This window comes from Thalia democratica, chromosome 4 (assembly GCF_965202585.1).
Source record: "Thalia democratica chromosome 4, ktThaDemo2.hap1.1, whole genome shotgun sequence".
Taxonomy (NCBI): domain Eukaryota; kingdom Metazoa; phylum Chordata; class Thaliacea; order Salpida; family Salpidae; genus Thalia; species Thalia democratica.
The window spans coordinates 78,943,898-78,965,498 of NC_139168.1; positions in this window are offsets into that span (position 1 = coordinate 78,943,898).

Below are 21,601 nucleotides of genomic sequence, written 5' to 3' on the forward strand. Positions count from 1 at the left end.
AGCCTAAGTACTGTACATTCGAAACATCGTTACTAGCGGGAGTATAAACGTAAAAGCTCGGGAGGAAAATAAAAAAGCCGTAGCGAAAGTAAAGTAAAACAAACTAAGCAAAGATCAAAAGTCAAACCTAAGATAGCTCATTGCTTATAAGAAATGGTTTGAGGGAAGATAATGAAAGACAAATTTCTACCAATAACTGTAACTGAGCGGTACAAATGTATACCATAGTTAGTAAAAGTATTTATAATTTAGTTGTTAAATGTCTTTTCAATAACTATGTGTAATTAATTTTACTTATACATATTTCATGTTTACATATTCTTTACTAGCTCGTTTGTTTTTTGTGGGATGCGTCTAATTGAAACATTTCTTTAGGAGTTTTTTATTAAAAATAAATTTTTCAATTTTAATTTTTTCAGTATAAAAATTTTATTCTTTTCAGAAAGTTTTATTTGGATGAATAAAATTTATTTCAAGTTTAGTTTAAAAATATTTTCTAACTTTGAAATAGATTAAATACCTGTATTGTTTTTTTTTTTGTACAAAAATAAAACTTATATTATTGAACATAAACGAACCAAAGCAACCACAAAATATTGAAAAAATTTTATATATAATTTACAGTTTCAAAAGTTAATTCAAACAAAATTTAAAAACTATTTTGGCCATTATTATACATGCGTTCCAACAGTTTCAAAATGTTAGGTGTAGTACTTACATAATTTGATTCAAACATATTTTTAGTAAAATCACACTGAATTTTAACCACTTTTCTTTATCAACATTGTATAAGTAAACAACTGTTTCTGTGAAAGGTTTTTCAAAATCTTGGAACACTACAATATCATTGCCAATGCTGAATGCATAAAAGTAGCATATATCTAAACCAAAAGCTTTAATTTCTGAATTAATTTTTGTGAACTTTGTCGAAAAATAGTCAAATACTTCACAATTTATAGTTTCCTCTCCACCAATGATAAACAACTTATTACCCATGATAGTTCTTTCTTCGAACATATCAGGTAAATATTTCGAAATTGTTTCAAATTTGTATAAAATTGTTTGTAACTTGGCATTAGAGGTGACGTCATTATCATACAAAAACAAGCAATAAAAAAACTTTTATATTTGTCAATAAATAAAACTAAGGTTGAAGATTTTTAAAACGTTTATATTATAGTTTTAAAAGTAATGTACTTTCTAAGTATATATTTTTATCAAAAACTACCGAGAACTTTTTGACATTTTTTTATATATACTGACTTTTATTTTTTTTATTAAACATTGTTAGTTTTCATAAGTGATATGCAGAGATAGTATAGAATTTCTTTATGTACAAGTTTCTGTTAAATTAAACAACTCTTAAGTCATTGTTTATATTTAAATGAACAAAAAAATGTGTAAATAATAAAAAACTTCAGTAAAAATATTGTATAGTATATATAAACATAAGACACAGTTTAAAGTAATAATTTTATTACTTATAGTTGATAGATAGTTTATTAAGAAAACAAAAAAAAAATTTAAGTAAAAAAGAAGCAAAATGAAGTTTAAAAAACTTGTTTTAAATCTCGCTTAAATTTTGCTTTGTAAAAATGACTATTTTGTATCATTAAATACACCAAGGATTTTTTTTATTTTGCTAACATGCAAACTTGAGTTATCTGACTTGATTTTTAAAAGTTGACGTCACAGATAATTTCCGATAATTTTATAATCAAACACTGTCAACTTTGATTTGTTTAAGATGTATTCTAAACTAAAGTTTGTAAAGCATAAATATTTTATTTCGATCTTTGAAAGTAAAACAAAAGTATAACTTTTAAATAAAAAACTGTTTCATATTTTCAATTTCTAACTTTCTTGATGTCGGATTTTAACGTTATTCTAGCATAAAAAAAAGAGTTTACTATAGCAGTTTCAATTTTTGATATTTTGTAAAACTATAAGCTAATATTTGCCATACAAACTTAATATGAATAATCCTTTTTATACTTTAACAGAAACTTTAAAGTATACAAAAAAGCTATAAAATAGCCATTAAATAGTTGTCTAATGAAACAATAACCAACACATTTTAATTGCAATGCTTTCGTCCTTTATTTTACCTGTTTACCTTACCTGTTTTCTTAACCTTTAAAGTATACTAGTTAAACATTTTGTTTGGTATTTTTGGGAACCCTAATTAATTTATATAACATATTGTTAAAATTTATTAACAGTGGTATATTTCTTACATAAGAAGGCCTTCAATGTTTAAACTAGTATTTCGTATAAAATTTTATTAGTATTCAATAGATTTAAACAAGTTATTTTGTTAAAAATGTTTTAATTCAATACTTAAATGCTTTATAAGCTTGTTTATATCTATAGTACAAATGTAAATATTTGACTAAGTTTAAATATAAAAATACTTAAAATAAGTTTGTATTAATTCTAATAATAAACTTACATAGAAATATTTATTAAGTACAATAAGCTCTCGCAAATATACGCACTTGTTTGATTATGAACTCTCGTTTAGTTACGAGCTTTAGAATTCACAAACTCAACAAACTCAATAAAAATTAACTTTATTAAAATCAATTCTATACATAGTGGTTTATACTGTAATGTGTGAAATTATTTCAACAACTTTTATATCACTCTCACAAACTTAAAATAACTGTTTAATACAGGTTACATACTTTAATGATGCACCCACTTATGTTGACTTACAAATCATTTTAAACATGTTCGTAGATGTAAAACAGACCACAACCGTAAAGCTTATAGGGCATCACAATGTTTTTAAATAAAATTTAACTAAAATAAAATTATTTCTATTCATAGTGCTTTACTATTATGATAAGTTAAAATGGTGATATGAGTGATTACAGTTTTAGATATTTTAATGATGTCACCACTATTGTTAACTTACAAACAAACCTATATAATTTTGCATGAATTTAGACTCCTAAATTGTAAAGCATGATCAAGCTTTTATAAAAATATTTTGTAAAAGACTATGTCTCATACTTGTTTTTATAACATATCGACTAAACAACCAGGGTTTCCCAAATTCATTTTCATTAACGCCTTTAGGCGTAAATAAAAAAAATTACCGACTTTTTCTATTAGACATCGCACCTTGACTATTTAACTTCCCATTTACTTTCCTCTTTTTACTTATGAACACCCCTTCTGATAGCCAAAATCACTCCTAAATAGTTAATATCATTTTGCGGTATCGTCAATGTCAAGATTCGAATGGGTTAATAAATGTATACAGTTGTAAAACATGAATAAATAAGTATCATTGAATCTTTTTAAAATTTCAGTCATTTAATTTTGATTTTATAACTTTACAATACAAGTTTAACGTTACTTTAACAATTTAAATATCATGATTAAACTTTAACAATAAAAAGCAATAGTACATACTTATAGGTCATGAAAAATAAAAATGTTTTTTAAATTTATGCACTTAGTTTACATATTTGTAAATGATAAGTTTGATTTTACATAATGTAGGTAGTATGTGTTCATTATAAGTTGTAAAGGGATTAACAAGCCTAAAGCTTAAGTAAAATAAGCAAACATTATATTTCAAAACCGTACACTTTAATTACATTAAATAACACATCGACTATAATTTAAAAGGTATGTTTAATTTAATTTTTTAAACTTCTAATAGATAATATTGCCTAGTTGTAGTAAATAGTATTAAACTTTTTATTAAAAAATAAAGAAAATTAACACTTTGCAGATTTCAACAAATTATATTAAACAAATATTACTAATTAAAAATGTAAAGTCAGTAGTATGTTTGACTAAATATTAGTTATAAATCACTCATAATTGTAAGGTTTAAAAATCAAAGTATATAGTTTATTACCAATATTAGATACAAAACATAAAAAAAAGTGTGAAAGAATTCAACTAAGTAGAAGCGTATAGAAAACGTTGAGTAGTTTAAAATGTCTTAGTAAGTTTACAGCAGGTTAAAAACTACAGTTTATAGTGGCTTCTATAATTATAATATAAGTAATTTACTACAATGTTGTAAAATTGTACTAAATTTCGATTAAAATTAAATTAAAAACCTCACATTTTGTCATTTAATATCTAAATTATTTAAACCCATCAAATTATGACTTATATTTTATTACTTACATGTAACAAGTTAAAATTTGCCTTAGAAACTTTATTTGACAATACAGCAATGATTTACAGGATAAAAATGTATTTATAAGTTTGACAGACACTTAATTTACAGTAACCCGCTATGTAGGTACACATTTTGAACTCTGTGCAAAAGTGCGTACCAAACTGGCAAGACGTACCTCGGAAATTTATTTTTGTCTTTGTTTACCTACATTAAGCCTTATGCAAATAATTTTTTAGGTACCAAAATTCAAAAATAACTATTAAAACGAAATCCCCAAAATCAAATACTTTTACTTAAAATACAATCATTTTTGTTTAAAGTATAAATTAAATTTTGAGTACTTAAACGTAAATATTTAATTAATGATAATTATAATCAGCCTACAGAGTTTTTATATTTATCTTCAGTTTTCTTGAAGGTTTAAAAATTAATTTGTAAGTTTTATTGTTTACTTATATAAAAAAAGGTTGATGAATATTTAATCTAGCTTTTATTAAACTTTCTTTATTAATAAAGAGAATTTAAGTTTTTAAAATTTTATTTATGTTCATTTATCATTTAGATTTTTTTATAAGCTGTTAACATTTATACTACAATCATGGTGTATGTAAAAGTCAACTGCATTTATATTATTTTTCATTTATTTGAATTTTGCATGACTTTCTAAATAGTTTTTATTGTTTTAATCTTTGGACTTGAAAATTTATATTTTGCTGTACGTTGTTTTTTCTTAATGTTTATGTAATTATTATTTTAATATTTAGTTTTAATGTTTTTACAGACTAAAACATCAATAGATATAATAGATAAGGATCATTAAGAACCGCAAACCATGAATCTGACAAAAACAACTTTCGATCACCAAATAAATTTCAATCTTTATCAAACCTTAGTTGTTTTTTGTAAAATTATACCTTTAAAGTTATACCTTATAATTTTGTTTAGTTAGCTTAAGTTAATTTAATAACAAAACTTTAATAATTAACTTAACATCATAAGTTTTAGTTTAATTATCTTCTTACATTTAATACTTACTTGACCTTTTTTTTGTATATTTTTTAACCGAAGAAGTAAAAAATGTTAAAATAAAAACCAATATGCAATGCATACTACAAGAAAATAATATCACAAACAGATATCTTTTAAACTTTCTAAACTTTGAGAAGTTAATATTTATAAAGGCTCATTTTGGCACACAAATACTTGAAAGCCAATCAACTAATTTATTTTAAAGTAAGCTAAAAATTAAACAAACTAAACAAAGTACTGTTGTTGGCAACGTCATGATTAATTTAAAAGCTGTTAGTAGATTAATACGGTTTGAAGTTCTATTTTTTTTTTTTTTTTACTTTACTTATTATTTGAAATATTATAAGTACTAGCCAATGCTTTGGTACTAGACTATTTGAAGTAAAAATACTTAGAAGCGCATGAAAAATAATTACTTTTTATCAATACCAAATTACTATTATTATACTAAAAAACATAAGTTCTGTTTATAAAGTTCTCACTGCTAGTTAATGTTATGTTTAAGTTTAGAACTGTATTCACTATTTTTTAACTTTGATATTTTAAAACTTATTCACTAAAAACACTTAATCTTGAAACTTAAAATGTTTAAGACTTACTTGATACTCATAGTATAATTGTTTTAATATAATACAGAAATATAAATACTCGGCGCTTAAAAATAAACAATAGTACATCTGAGTTGTACAGTTTTAATTAATGAAAATTACAGATGACTTAATAGTTAACGTTGTTCTTACTATCAAAGCTTAACTTCAGTTTACAAGGGAAGCAGAATCTTTGTGAGAATGTTTGTGAAGCAGGGAAAGGCATAATTTTTTAAACTCAGTTGTGTTAGACTCGATAACCGAAAGTTCTATTGTACACCACGTCCTTAGAACAAACTATTGAGTTTTTTAATAAACAGTTAACCAGCATTTTCAAGGTAAAATTTTAAATGTTTTTCTATAGCTAACGGTCTTATAGAAAATACTTAGGTAAGCGAGGATATAATATCTTTTCGCATAGTTTTAAATGAATAAGTTAGTTTTATGATACAAATTATTTAACTTTGCAGTCATTCAGGTCCATAATCATTAGATATGTGCAACAAAAGAAAAATGCAAAGTAATATATTTGATGAAGTAGATTCTAATAAAGCTATATTTACGTCTAACAAGATTTAATTAACAAAACAAATAGAATCGTTGGTGAAATAAAGTTTGATCTTCAAATAATTAATAAATATTAAAATTGTACGAAATTGTATTATCTACTTTTAGTTAAACATATTTTTAGATTAGTGTTACTTAATCTAAAAAAATCATTACTACTTTGACTGGTAAAAACAACTTTTTAACTAAGTATTTGGTATTTAAAGAAATATATATTTAAAGTATGTTTTATCATTAGTAAAGAAAGTACTTTAGCTTACAATTGTATGTAGTTATAGTTTGAATTTTTTAAACACTCTTAAATAAATTTCGAGCATGTAAATCATTGCTGTATTTTTCTAAAACAATGCTTAACTTAACTTTTAACTGATTACTTGTATTAAAAAACATCATAACTTAGTGCGTTTAAAAGATTTAGTTATAAAATGTGACGTACTTTATTTAAAATTAATAGAAACTCAATAGAGTACTGAAATATGACTTTAATATATCTGTAAATAATTATAAAGTAACAACTATCATCTTTAGCTTGTTTTAAAATGATGAGCTTATTGATCAAAACAATGTTTACTTTTTAAGACTTAAAGAGAAAATCTATTTTGAACTTACTACAAAGTTTTAAACTAATCAACAGAATTTTTTTTAATATATCAAGTTATCAAAAGTAAATGATTTGTTCTTAATAACATCATCTAATGAATCATAGTTTGTTTAACGTTTTTACCTCAATACTTACACGCTTTTTGAATATTTTTTTGATGTCTAGTATCTGTGAAAGTCTGTTTATCTAAATTTTAGTGCTTACAAACTATGAGTAACTCAAATTTGTACTTTAGTTAAACTAATTTATGACTTAATATTTTCAATTGGTACTTTGCTATTAATACATTTCCTTTTATTGTTTTGTAAAATAAACAGAATTTTTATATAGTATTTAATTTTAATGGAGCTTAAAATAAACATGATGAGATAAAATTAAAGCTTTTAAGGTTTGGATACAAATTTTTACTAAATTTAATTAAAATATATGAAGCACTTGTTATTTAGAATCGATATATATAGTTTTTAACTACAGTATTAAAATTTTTGAAATGGCATATTTTTACAATGATTTTTTTTAAGAACTTATTTTGTTATAACTAATACATCTTATAATTTTCTTCATTATTTGTTTTGTTTAGTTTTAATTTATAATATTAAGCTTTACCCTATATCAAACAAAAAACTATAATGCATGAAAAAAACAAGTCAATTCCTTTCCAAGTGCCAAAGGTTTTGTATGAAAACAGATATTGTAACCAAGAAGGCTTCAGTGTTTTGATTTGTGGAGGTGAAGACAAAAATGGAAAAGTTACCAACGAAGTTTTAGAATTAGAAATACCTAGTTTTAAAGTGAACAAATTTCCTTCAATGGTAGAACCACATTGCTATTTAGACTTAGTTAGTATCAAATCTGATATACTTGCTATTTGCTATTGTGAAGATCAAAATAAAAACTTTGAATTGTCAGCTGTACCTGTTGAAATTTATTCTGATAAAAATAAAACTTGGAATCATCAAAATTTGAAAATGAAAGAAGCGACTTCTTATTGTTTTAGTTCATTCATGAATAAATTGTACATAATTGGAGTTCGTGTTACACTTACGACATTAATAGTAATGCATGGAATGATATAGAAAATTTAAATATGGCAAGTAGTTGTGCTGCTTGTACAATTTTTGAAGGTAAAGTTGTTGTCACTGGAGGTGAAAATAATTTGTCTCCGTTGAAATCAGCAGAAGCATATGATTATTATGAAAACAAATGGACTTATTTACCTGATATAATTGAAAAGAGACGTTCTCATGTTGCAGTTAGCATGGGTAATAAAATGTTTGTTATTGGTGGAGAGGAAAATATAAATTGTGAAGTATTTGACTGTTGTTCGAGAAAGTTCATAAAAATAAATTCAGAAATTAAAGTATCTGGTTTGGAAAGATGGTACTTTGATGCATTCAGCATTGGCAACAATATTGTGGTAATTCTGGATACTCAAGAAGCTCTTACTGAAACAATTGTTTACTTGTATGATATTGATGAAGAAAAATGGGTAAAGAATCAGTGTGGTTTTATTAAAAATATGTTTGTATCAAATTGTGTGAAGTACTACATCTAATGTTCAGCAATAACAGTAAAAATTAGTAAAGCTCATTTATTTCTTTGTTTGATTTATCTTTAAAAAGTGCAACTTATTTACATGACAGATTTAAAAGTTTTGTTTTAGAATACTTTCTTTTCGTATGTTAACAAAGTTTTTTTTTATAAATTTAAGTTTTTGTTTTTGTTATAATAAACCGTAATAAACCAAATAATTTAGCAGTTATTCATTTTTAAACTAGCGGTTTTTAGTAGCTTAAGTTAAATATGATAGTAATTTTGAAAAGCTTTTTGTTTATTAGACTCTACATTTTGATTTTTTGATAAAGATGTTTATTTTTATGCTTCTTTAACGTAGCTTCAAAATACCAAAATCGTCAAACACCAAAATAAAAAAAACATAAATAAATATTTAGTGTTACTAGAATTCGTTTTTAAGTTTTGTTTCAGACTTAGTAATTGTAAAATTATTACTCAAATAATCAAAAAAATCAACGGCGTCTATCTATCAGGCTAAAGCCTTGACTTTAAAAATGTGTTAGCTCAAGCTAACATAAAAATTTAATCATACCATTTAGATAATCATACAAGCCTTTCGTAGACTGCAGCTTTATCGGTTGCGACCGACTGACTAGTTTTGATGAAAATAAAACCTGGGTATCAATCTACCGAAAGCTTGTGGTCAGATTATTGAAATGGTCAAACATATTGAATTGAGCTTGTCTAACACCACACGTAAGTACAAGCTGAGTCCTAATTAATTTACAATGACGTTTTATTTGATCGCACTCAAAACGTACATACCAGCTGTTTTGCTTAATGTGACAATATTTAAACAGCAACTTTTCAATGCTTACGTCACTGACCATGTCAGGTGTACTTGACTGTAAAACAAAATTTGTTGATGACTACTGCGAGTTTTTCGATTGTGACTGACTGACGAGTCCTACAAGCGTCTCAGTCTATTAAAGGCTTATGATCTGATGATCAAGTTGGTATGATCAAACATTTTCTTAAGTTTAGCTTATATAATAAACAAAATAACTTATATTATACGTGCTTTTACTCTATAGTTATGAAAAAAACAAATTATTATAATATTTAGATACCTAAAAGATGGTAATTGTATTTATATATCATATCAATTGTAGTGTAAAGAATATGTTCAATAAAAGTTTATAAACTTAAATTTTCATCTTTTTAGGCACTTTTTGATGTAGTCAAAAACATAAAAGAGGAATTTAAATAATTTAAGTTACATATAAAGTTTTGCAAATATTAAAAACATTAATATTTCTTAAACTTGTACAGATTTCTTAGCATATTAACGTCATCTCTAATCTTAAGTTACAAATAAACTTATAAAACGATACATATTATATATTTCCATATTCTTAATTAACTCATATGTTTTTTGTGGGATGCGTCTTATTGAAGTTTATCTCCAGAAGTTTTTAGTTAAAAATAAATATTTCAATTTAAATTTTTGCCGTTTGAAAAGTTTATTATTTTCAACATTTTTTTTTGGTTGTATAAAATATATTTTGAGTTCAGTTAAAAAATGTTTACTTATTTTGAAATAGATGAAATAGCTGTGTTCTTTTATTTATGCTTTTCTAAACAAAACAAAATAAAACTTACATATCATCAACGATTTTTTTTTTACTAGACATAAGCGAAGGAAAGCAACCAAAAAAATTTAAAACAAAATTTAAAAATTATATACAGTTTCAAAACTTAACTCAAACAAAATTCCAAAATTCATAAATTCAATTTGTTATTGTTATACATACGCTCTATAGTTTCAATAAGTTAAGTGTAGTACTTAACATAATCTGATACAAACATATTTTTAATAAAATCACAATTTACGTTTGACCATTTTTCTTTATCAACATTGTATAAGTAAACAACTGTTTCTGTGAGAGGTTTTCTAAAATTTTGAAATACCACAATATCATTGCCAATGCTGAATGCATAAATGTACCATATATATAAACCAAAAGCTTTAATTTCGGTATTAATTTTTGTAAACTGTCTTGAAAAACTTTCAAACATTTCACAATTTGTTGTTTCTTTTCCACCAATAAAAAACATTTTATTGGCCATACTAACTGAAGCATGGTTATATCTTTCTTCAATCATATCAGGTAAATAACTCCATTATTTTCATAATAATCATATGCTTCTACTGATTTCAATTTAGACCAATTATTTTCACCTCCAGTAACAACAATTTTTCCTTCAAAAGTTATACATTCAGCACAATCTCTTGCCATATTTAAATTTGCTATTTGGTTCCATATATTAGAATTTTTATCATAGGTATAACAAGAACTAAGACTTTTATTACTGTTTTCGATATATCCTCCAATTAAATACAATTTACTCATGAATGAACTAACACAATAGCACGATTTTTCTTCAGTTTTTATATACTGATGACTCCATGTTGTATTTTCATGAGAATAAATTTAAATAGATAAAAATGAATCATCTAAACTTTCATTAAACTTTGTTTTATTATCAATAGCAATTACATCAAATTTGATATTAACTAAATTTAAATAGCAATGCGGTTCTACCATTGAAGGAAATTTGTTTACTTTAAAATTAGGTATTTCCAGTTCTGAAACTTCGTTTGTAAACTCTCCATTTTTGTCTTCTCCTCCACAAATCAAAATACTGAAGCCTTCTTGATTACAGTATCTGTTTTCATACATAACTTTTGGTACATGAAAAAGAATTGACCTGTTTTCTTCATGAATCGTAGACATTTAGCAAGAATCAATAAACCAGTCTATAAACAAAAATAAAATAATATTAGAGACATAATAAACAAACTATAAAACTACTTAGTAAAAAAGCAATTGTTGTAAGATATGCCAAACTAAAATAACAGTCAATAAACAGTCACATACTTGCGCCAAAACCCACAGGAACCTCCACAGATACTCTGACAACTCCGACTTCTATCCCCAAGCAACTGTGACGTCATACAACGTGTCACTCCCCGACCTCCCCTCCGCCGTCGAGGAAGAAAAAACCCCCGAGCCGAGGAAAGCGAAGAATACGCGCCAAAAAAACGGCGCCAAAATGGGAAATCCCCTGAATGATGAAAATTTGCCGCGAAAAATTTTAAAGAGGAAAGTCACCAAGAACAAGAATTCTGTCGTGTTCAACAATAACAACAATAAACTGAATAATAATAAAATATATAAGAATAATGTTAGCAACAACAGTTGGTTCGGTTATGGTAATGTTGTGTCGGGCAAGGCTAGGTGATTTATTTTGATAGAAATTATTACTTAATTAATTTTAATTAAAATAGTTTAATAATTCGTTGACGGAATATTAAAGTTTATGGTATTTTTTAAAGTTTGCTTTTAATAATACTTAAAATTTACAATTCAGTTTAATATAATGTCCATAAGTTAGAATAGATTTGGTTTTGAAATATTTTTTTGCTTCTAATATTCAAATTTCATCCAATTTTTGGTTTCTTATACAAAATAAGCTATTAGCAAGTGGGCGAAACATGAAAAGAATACTAAAAAGTCAATAACATCGCTTTTTATGTACGATACTGTTTTAATTATTGTTGAATTTTTGTTTAATAAATTAAACTTTTTACAACATTAAACAGTTTATACAGTGTTATCTTAAAACAATTATTTTAGTAAAAAAAAATTAACTTATATGTTAAATGGTAGTTCTTACAATATAACATATTTTAACTTTATAAAAAAACAAATGTGCATGATTATATTTCACTGCCCCTATTTATCAGAACTCACCAAATGCCAAAATATTTAGTTTTTTAAACTTTTATATAAAATAAACGTTTTGTTTCATACTAAAGCTGTTCTGTTCTGCTTATTGGTCTGTTTTAATAAAAAAATTCTACTAAGTTCAGTTAAAGTTTTTTAACACAATTTTCAAAAAGTATTTTTTTTAAAATTAATAAATATATATATATACAATTATTTAAAGATATTTAATAACTTGTTTCAAAAATATCCTGAGTTTATATAATGTGTATTTTTGTTTTTTGTACCAAATTAAGTATTCCTTATATAACGAAAATTGTTTGTTTTGTATGCCTTTTTTTAAAGCTTCTCCGACTTAAACTAAGTTTAAACTTTTCTTTACTTTTTTTGAAAAAATAGCTAAAAGCTACCAACAAATTGTTTTGAACTTATTTTTTGTTTGTGAACTTTAATGTCAGTGTCTTTGTTAAATAAGGCGGAAAAATAAAATCTAAATTTATAAAAAGTTTTGTTTAAGTTTAATAAAGTTTAAGTTTTTTTGTAAGGTTTTTATTAAACGTATTATAATAATTAATTAATGTAACTTTTTTTTAAGTAAAAAAATGAGTCAGTTACACTAATATAGTTTGTAATACATTCTTGTTTAGATATAGCTTTCTAACTTATAAGTAGTTCTAGTAAGTTTAATTTTCTAAACGTGTTCAACAATATATGAAAACAACTCTTTTTTCTACTTGTTTAGTAAAGTAATATCTGTTTGTGTAAATTTAAATTCAGTAAGAAATTAATTCTAAATTCAAATATTCATGTTATCTAAATGTTTTGATCCTTTAAGTGTTATCATTAACAATTTATATTTAAAAAACTCAGTTTGATTAATAATTATAAAAATTTGGTAAAAGGGTGTTTCAATTTAAAATTTTTAGTGTTGTAAAGATATCAAATAAAGGTATTATATAAATTAAAAACTTGATAGTCTAAAATAAATAAACAGCCATGAAGAAAATCTAAACTTTAAACACAAATTAAGTGAACATCATTATAATAGCGTTTGAAATATATTTGTTGAAATCAATGGTATTTTATCAAATGTAATTAATTTAAATACAAAATTAATATAGCTGTTTGTAATTACAAACTTGAATACATTAATTGCTTGTACCATAAATCCAATATAAAAGTGAAAATAAATATCAAGTTTGTGAATGACGTCACCTACAAATACTAGCTTTAAACTTAATAATTATGTTTTACAATGACTTTATTCAAATTACTTTTTGAATGCGAACACAACACTTATTATGGCATGGTTGCCACAGATCAAGCTGAGAAAAATTTCCTGACTTATCAATAAAATTTCCTGACTTTTCTAAATCAAACTTTTAATTTAAACTTGTTCTAAAATACATACCCCAACACTTAAAACTATTTAAAGCTGTCAATATAAAGAAAGAAAAAGATTCTTAGAATATCACTAAAAACGTTATTTATATTTTTTTTTGATATTTGATAAATTCTAAATAACGAATGTGGAATCAATGAAATATTCCGTAACAAAAGTTTCCGTGACAAAAAATGCTCTTTTTTGCCGAGCTGAAATAGATTTCAAATAATTGTTTTATTGTGAAATGATAATAGGTAAAGTTATAAAGTAGCATTTTTTCTGGAAAACTTTTTACTAAGATGCTCTTAGTTTCCTTAATAAATTGTTATTCAGTGTAACAACTTTTGATTAAGTAAAAATTTTGAACTAGTAAGTAAAACTTTACTTAAAAAATGTCCAACATAATCACAAAGTTTAATTTTACAGTAGACTACCGCTTAAGTACGCACTCTTTTTGGTACGCAATTTTGCCTAAATTTTCAATCATCAAGTTTTTCCAGGTTATTTTATGTTTCCAGGTAGAATGGCCAACCTGCTGAGTTAGCTTTAGACTTTCACACCTTTTAAACTAGATTGAGTAATCCTGAGTAGTCTTAGTGGCCTGAGATTGTGACAGTCCTGTTATTAAATGTTAATAAACTAAATACTTATGTAGTGGTTGCAGAAAAGTGAAAAGAATAATGATATTAGAGCTGTAATGCTATAAAATAAATAAATCTAGATGACAACTTAAAAAAAACCTACAAATACAACATAGCTAAATTATAATTTAATTTAAGTGTACGCACATTGATGTTCTGAAAATGTTTGGTAAACACAATGTAGTTTGGTACTTTCCCTCTAACAAAACAAAATATGTAAAATATGGCTTAATATTCTTTTTCATATCATTGACAGACATTGACTTTCTATATTAAATGTATGTATTATGTAATTATGTAGAAACTTTTTTTAGAAACAATAAATCATTTTAAAATATATTAAATAATTTTGCAGATTAGAATTATGTATTAAATGTTATTTAGAATAAAAAGACTTGTTTATTTGGCTTAATTGTTTGGTTGCTAGTTGTAAGAAAAAAAACAAACAATTAAATTTTATATTATACTATGTCGTCAAAAAGTACGGACTACCCGTACTAAGTACGCACTTTTTGGTCTGGTTCAATTTGCGTACTTAAGCGGTAGTCTACTGTACTTAGTTGATTTTATAAAATAATTTTGTGTGAATCTTTTGTACTTTAATATTATATTTTTTTATGTTTCAATTAAACTAACTAGGTTTAAACCTTTAAAGTTCAATCAGTGAGATTTCAAAAGCATCATTAGAATCCCTGCACCATCAAGCAAGAGTTTAATTAAAATTCAAAGATATTTTAATTGTATAAGTCTAAACATTTTTTCAGTATAATTTCTAATTTTATAGATTGAATTACTTGAAAAAATATTTTTATTATAAATAGATATATAAATGTAAATAGTTTAAAATTTAAAAGAAAAATTTGTAAGAACTCCATCTATACTAACATTTAAATCAAAACTGAATTTATCTTTAAAAAAATTTATTTTAGTTTTAACTATTTTATAATATTGTTTCCTGATAAAAATGTAAAATTTTTGTATCAAAAAACTCTTATTGTTATCAATTATTATTTAAAAAACAGTAATTGGAATTTGAGAACTTTAAAAGCAGGAAACATTAGTTTTTACTTTTGTAGATTCAATATATAGAGTTTTTATTTTGAATTAGAAAAACTATCTAAACAAAAATTTTTAGCGACATACATTGAATTTTATGAAAACGGGTCAAAATTGCACGGATGGTCAGTTTAGCACGAAGGGTCATTTTTGCTAGAAAGTAAAAAACATATAAAAAAATTTCTAAAATTGCTGTCAGTATTTTATTAAATGATATAACATTTATTACAAGTTGCTAACAAAAATAATAAAAGTTTCATCGTAATATTATGTAAGTATGGGCAAATACTTTTTGGTTTTGCTTGTCTATCTGTGGCAGCCAGTCCTTTATTTTCATTAAATAAAAATAAATCACCAAGAAGGTAATTCAAAAAAAATGCAATTAGCAATATGTTGTCAGAAGTAAAACATTTGTAGAAAAAGCTAAGTTCTTTATTACTTACTATTAAAAATTAGACATTACTTCCACTAGGTTAATTAGTTAAGTTTGTATAAAAAGAACTTATTAAAAGTGAAAACATCTCAAACAAAAATTTAGAATTGTTAAAAACTGTTTTTTATTGAATTGTTTTGAATTTTCAAATTTTTTAATATAATGTTAATATAGTGCAGAAACAGAGTAAATTTTAATATTAAGTAAAACTTAAGTAAATTGTATAAAAGTTTACTATATTAAATTGTATCTTAAAACATGTTTAAAGTTTGTATAAATTTTTTTTTACTATAAATAAATATCTTAATGACGTCACCGAAAAACACAAGGTTTTCAATTTGATATTTCTTAACTATCTCATATCTTTATGTTATATTAATCACTAAATTGACTGCATTTTGTAATCAATAATTTATTTTAAGTAAAATATGTTTTTTAAAGTATATATTTTCGGTGTAAACTGAATCATATTTAAGTTAAAATTATACTTTTTAATGTTAAACACAACATCTGGTTACCAAATTTGACTCAAATATATTAAAAAAAATTAGTTAGAATCTGCATAAACTTTAAACTTTTTTTTTGTTATGTTTACTTTGCATATCTTGATAATAATTGCTTTTTTGAAAGCGTGAATTTTTTTTACTAAAACATTTTATGTTTTTGTTTTTATTGTTATAATTTTAATTATTTTTTCTGTGTTTAGACTAACTTTGTTTCTAGCAAAATGTCTCAGAATCATGAAAAAAACAAGTCAATTCCTTTTCATGTGCCAAAATATTTGTATGAAAACAGATATTGTAGTCAGGAAGGCTTCAGTATTTTGATTTGTGGAGGAAAAGACAACAATAGAAAAATTACACCCAAAGCTATAGAGTTGGAAATATCTAGTATAAATGTGAATAAATTTTCTTCAATGGTAGAACCGCATTAAACTTCTACTTGCTACTACTAAATCTGATATTATAGCTTTTAGTAATAGTCCAGAACTAAATTGCTTTTTAGATGAGTGCCATTTATTTCTTGAAGTTTATTCTGGAAAAACTAAAACTTGGACTGATCATATTGTTGGAAAGAAAAAACGGTATTGTTATTGTGTTAGTTCATTCATAGGTGAATTGTATTTAATAGGAGGATGGGTTGGAAGCAGTGGGAAAAGTGTTAGTTGGTCTCACAGATACGACATCAGCAGTAGAAGTTGGAATGAAATAGCAGATTTGAATGTAGCAAGATATTGTGCTAAATGTACAGTTTTTGAAGGAAAAATTGTTGTTAATGGAGGTAAAAAAAGTTGGTCTACATTAAAAACAGTAGAGGCATATGACTATCATGAAAATAAATGGACATTTTTATCTGATATGATCGAAAAAAGATGTAATCATGCTGCAGTTTGATAGTGCTTAAGGGTATAGAGGTGATCCAACTTGATTTATACAAGTTGATCTTATTTTATAGAGTTTTATCTGAGCTGTTAGAAATTTTTTACGCTTGAAAAAATTCAAAGTGTCTTTTGAGATATGAGCGATCAAAGTCGGTGACCTCAATAGGTTCCTAATGTTAGGCGCAAACTAAAAATGCGAAAAAAGACCATTTCACTAAAAATCTATCTCCTCCTTCACCTTTAAGCAATCTTCTTTAAACTTTAACAGAAAGTGTATTACTAAATTTTAAAGAGATTTAATGCAGGAATTTTTTTAATTTTGAAAAACAAAATTTTTATTATAAAAAACCACCTATTATTTTTGTTTTTTATTATCTAAAATTTTTATTTTTAATATTTTCAAAATTCTAACATTCAAAGTCTTCTAAATTTCAAAAGAAAAGTTTCCTGAAAGTTTAAGGTCTCTAGCTCAAAAAATGAAGGAGGAGATAGGTTTTTAGTGATTTTCAAAATTTCCAAGAAAATTGACCCCAAAAAGTTTGCGGTCAATACGTTTGTATCGGAAAATTTTCATAAAAAGCACAATATCTCAAAAGTTAAATAATATTTTTTGATTCTATAACAACTGGCTTGTAGTTTCTACTTAAAGCTTTCATATAAGATCCAATGTTGTTTTTAGTAAAAAAAAATGTCGGACCCCCCCCCCCCCTTATGCCCTTAATTATTGCTTATTTTGATAAGTTTGTATTTCAAACAGTATTTTTATACTGATTATTAAAATTATTTTTAAATAAGTGCGACCTGCAAACAACTATTTCTAGTAAAATTGTCCCTAGAATTATAAAAAAAGTTGCCGACCGCTGATATTTAAGCTACTGCTTTGTTAGTTTCAGCCAGTATGTTTTATTCTGAGTTTTATTTAGTTTAAATGACGCAATAAAGCGATAAATATAGCTGCAAGAAAAGCTACAGTTTTTAGAATCATTTAGTGGTCGCATGTTTGGTAGTTTTGATTTATTCTGAAAGTTTATACTTGATATAAAAATGCGATAATACTATAAAGAATAGATTTTGAAAATTGTTGCGTTCTAACCAAACTAGTTCATTTTAAAAGTTTAAATGAAATAGAAAAAAAATGTTTTAAACTTTTTTATCATTTTCACATGTTTTTAAGGTCAAGTTTCAAAAAAAACGATTAACTTAAAAAGTATGTTTCAATATAAAAGTACATACAACGACCAAAACAATACTAAGCGTTTTTATCTAAACTATGTAACAGTTTGAAGCGTGTTTAAAAATATTTTTAAACATTTTTAAAATAAATTTTCGTATTAAAACTAATAGTTATTTTTAAGTTCTACTTGACCTTATAACCTTTACTTCACAACTACTACACCAAAAACAAAAATACTTACCATTATACTTTCTTATTTATTGTTCGATTTCGCGAAAATTGCTTTTACAATAAGCCCTAGGCTTTTCTAGTAAAAACCACATACATTTTATGTTTGATTTCGGTTTTGAATTTCTCGTCTCTTATTGATGATCCACGGTTTGAAGAACTCCAGCCTCATGTACCGCGTTATATTATCCGTTATATTTCCGCCCTTCACCCACCCGAACAACTTCCGCTTCCCGTCCAAATCGTGGCACACCAGCGGGCTCCCAGAGTCTCCTCTCAGTATGAACGGGCGGACACCGTCCCTTCTCAGACGGTCGAAGTAAATGGAATCCTGTTGTACATTCTTCACTTTCAGCTCTCCGTATTTGAGAACTGGCGAGAGTTGAGAGCTAGTGTTCGTGTTAAAGTCAATTTCGGTGTCTCCCCAGCCCATCAGCGTGCATTTGTGTCCGGTATCGGGTCCATCCGACGATCCCAACAGGATCTTCTTGACGGTCGAATTTAAAAGAGACGTTGTCGTGAGAAAGAGCAAGGCAGCATCGTAATCCAGCTTGTTGCCGTCGTATTCACTGTGAACGTGGACTTGCACGCGGCCCGATTTCCACTCTGTCGAGGCATCTCGGCCGCCTCCGTCGCTTCTTGTAGACGTCTGCCGCCACGATGCCGACTCTGCGGTTCGTCCCGTTCTTCCTGACGCAGTGGGCCGCCGTTAAAACCCAATAGTCTCCGATTATGCTTCCGCCGCAAAGGCAACCTTTGCCGACACAGTTCTTTGCACGGATTTGGACGGCGAACGGAAACTGCCCTTGCCTGGCCACCTCGCCTCCAAACATCTGCCCACTGCAAGTTTGTAAAAGCAAGTGGAACAGAATTAAAACCAGAAGCTTCATTTCTGACAGTTATATAGAAACATTTTTGTTTTTATTTTTATTTTTATACTTAATTTTGGAAGCATTATGACGTAGTTTCCTGTAAACCAATGTAGTTTGTTGTATGTATAAATTTTATTCGAACTTTGAAGAAGGATAGGATTTTTATTAAGTATCTATTATTAGGCATCTTTATTAGAGCCTTTTTAAAAGCGATTAATTGCAATAAATTTGCAAAAGAGTTTTTAATGTTTAAATTACTTTGTACTCTTATTTTTGGTAGTTTATATATTGATAAAACAAAGAAATTACACAAAAAGTATATCATGAAAAGTAAATTTAACAATTTAACATAAAAACTGCTGCAATAATTTGCATCAACAAAAGTTCACTTGGTTAAAAACAAAAATTTTAACCAGTTAGTTTTTGTTATAATACAAGAAAAAGAGTCTAGTCCAGAGTTGGCAGCCTTTGATAAAACGCGGGCCTGGTTTTCTATAAATATAAATTATTCAATAGTTTTTTCGGGCCGTATTGTGTAGAAAACATTTATTGCGCGTTGTATTAACTTTTAAATACTTTAGTAACTAACATAAAAATACTATCTAAATCAAAAACGTAATAAAATCAGAAAAAATAAAACATTAGTTATCAGTGCTTTTTAGCTTAATAGCATAAAAAGTTAAGGTCAAAAAAATACCAGAAGACTTTTTTATAATGTAGTTTATAATAACAAACATAACTTTTTACAAAAGATTATAATTTTTTAATCTGAACAACAATTTTCAACTTTTATATTTTAAGTAAGTTAATAGTGTATATAATTAAAAATTTTCACGTTTTTTTATTAAACAAATGGCGAAGAGAAAATAGTATTTGCAATATCTAAAAAAAAAACTGCCACGCGTCACATTAACTGGTACTAAAAATTTTGCATTTCACAGACATTAAATGTTATTGTCAACAACAAAATAAACTATGTTTACTATTGATTAAATCTTGATGCGTAAGAACTACAAACGATATATTTTTTTTCGAATTTTCTTTTTTACTTTTAATTATTGTAATGTCAAACGTAGTTTAACGTACCAAGCTACGTCACTAGTAACAAATTGCCTTCAAGCAGTACAGGTTTGAAAAATAAAGTTTATAGATAATTTAAAAGTCTAAGTTGCTTTAATGATCAGAGCTCAGCTACACCAAACTATTTTGCAAAGGAAGTAATAGCCTCGCAATAATATTTTTAAAACAGGAAAACATCTAATTTTAAAATTATTGTATCCGTCGTTGTTTGACTCGATAACCAAAAATTTATTCTTTTCAGCACCTTTTACAACAGATTTGAACCTTTCTAAAAAAAGACAATATTTATTTTTCGTTTATTTAGGCTTTCAGCCCGGTAAACATTAGGAGAGTGTAAAAAAGTGCAAATATGTAAAAAAGAGGTTTAGTAAATTCCTATAAAACTAAAAAAAAATAACGTTAACCCTTTTTTTTTAGTTAATTAATTTTAGTTAGCCTAAAGTTTTAGTTAATTAAAATAGTTGCTTTGATTATAATTTTTTTACACACCTTAAAAAATTACAAAAAGTTTCAGTTTCGAATAAATACTACTAGTAATTATAAAAAAGCAAATATTGATATTGAGCTGATTTAATAGACTTAATATTTGATAACTTTAATAGTGATAATACAAACACGTCATCTAGATTTTGTACAAAATCTAACTATGTGATGTATATATAGTAGTTTTGTATTATACTTTATGAGTTTGGACAACTGATTTAGCTTATAAACAATTACAAATACGATAATGTTTAAAAAAACTTTAAAATTTGATATTTTATGATTAAAATTATAAACTTTTAGTAAAGCTTTAAGCAATCTCTTCTAAAAAAATATATAGTATTTTTGGGCGTTACATATCTTATTGACTTTGTGTTAACATCAAGTATTCAGCTATATTTTAACAACTAAGATAAATGATTGGTATTGGTTTATTTTTAATCTATTTTTTGGCTGATTGATGGTAGTTTGATGGTGTGGGCAGAGATGGCTTAGTTTTTGTTTTTAAATTTTGTTCTAAGTATTATTATTTTGTCTCCATTGCCAATTATGGTAATATATTTGTTTAGTTTTTACTTAACTTAACTTAATTCTTATATCAATTCATGAGTTAGATGAATAGACTTAGG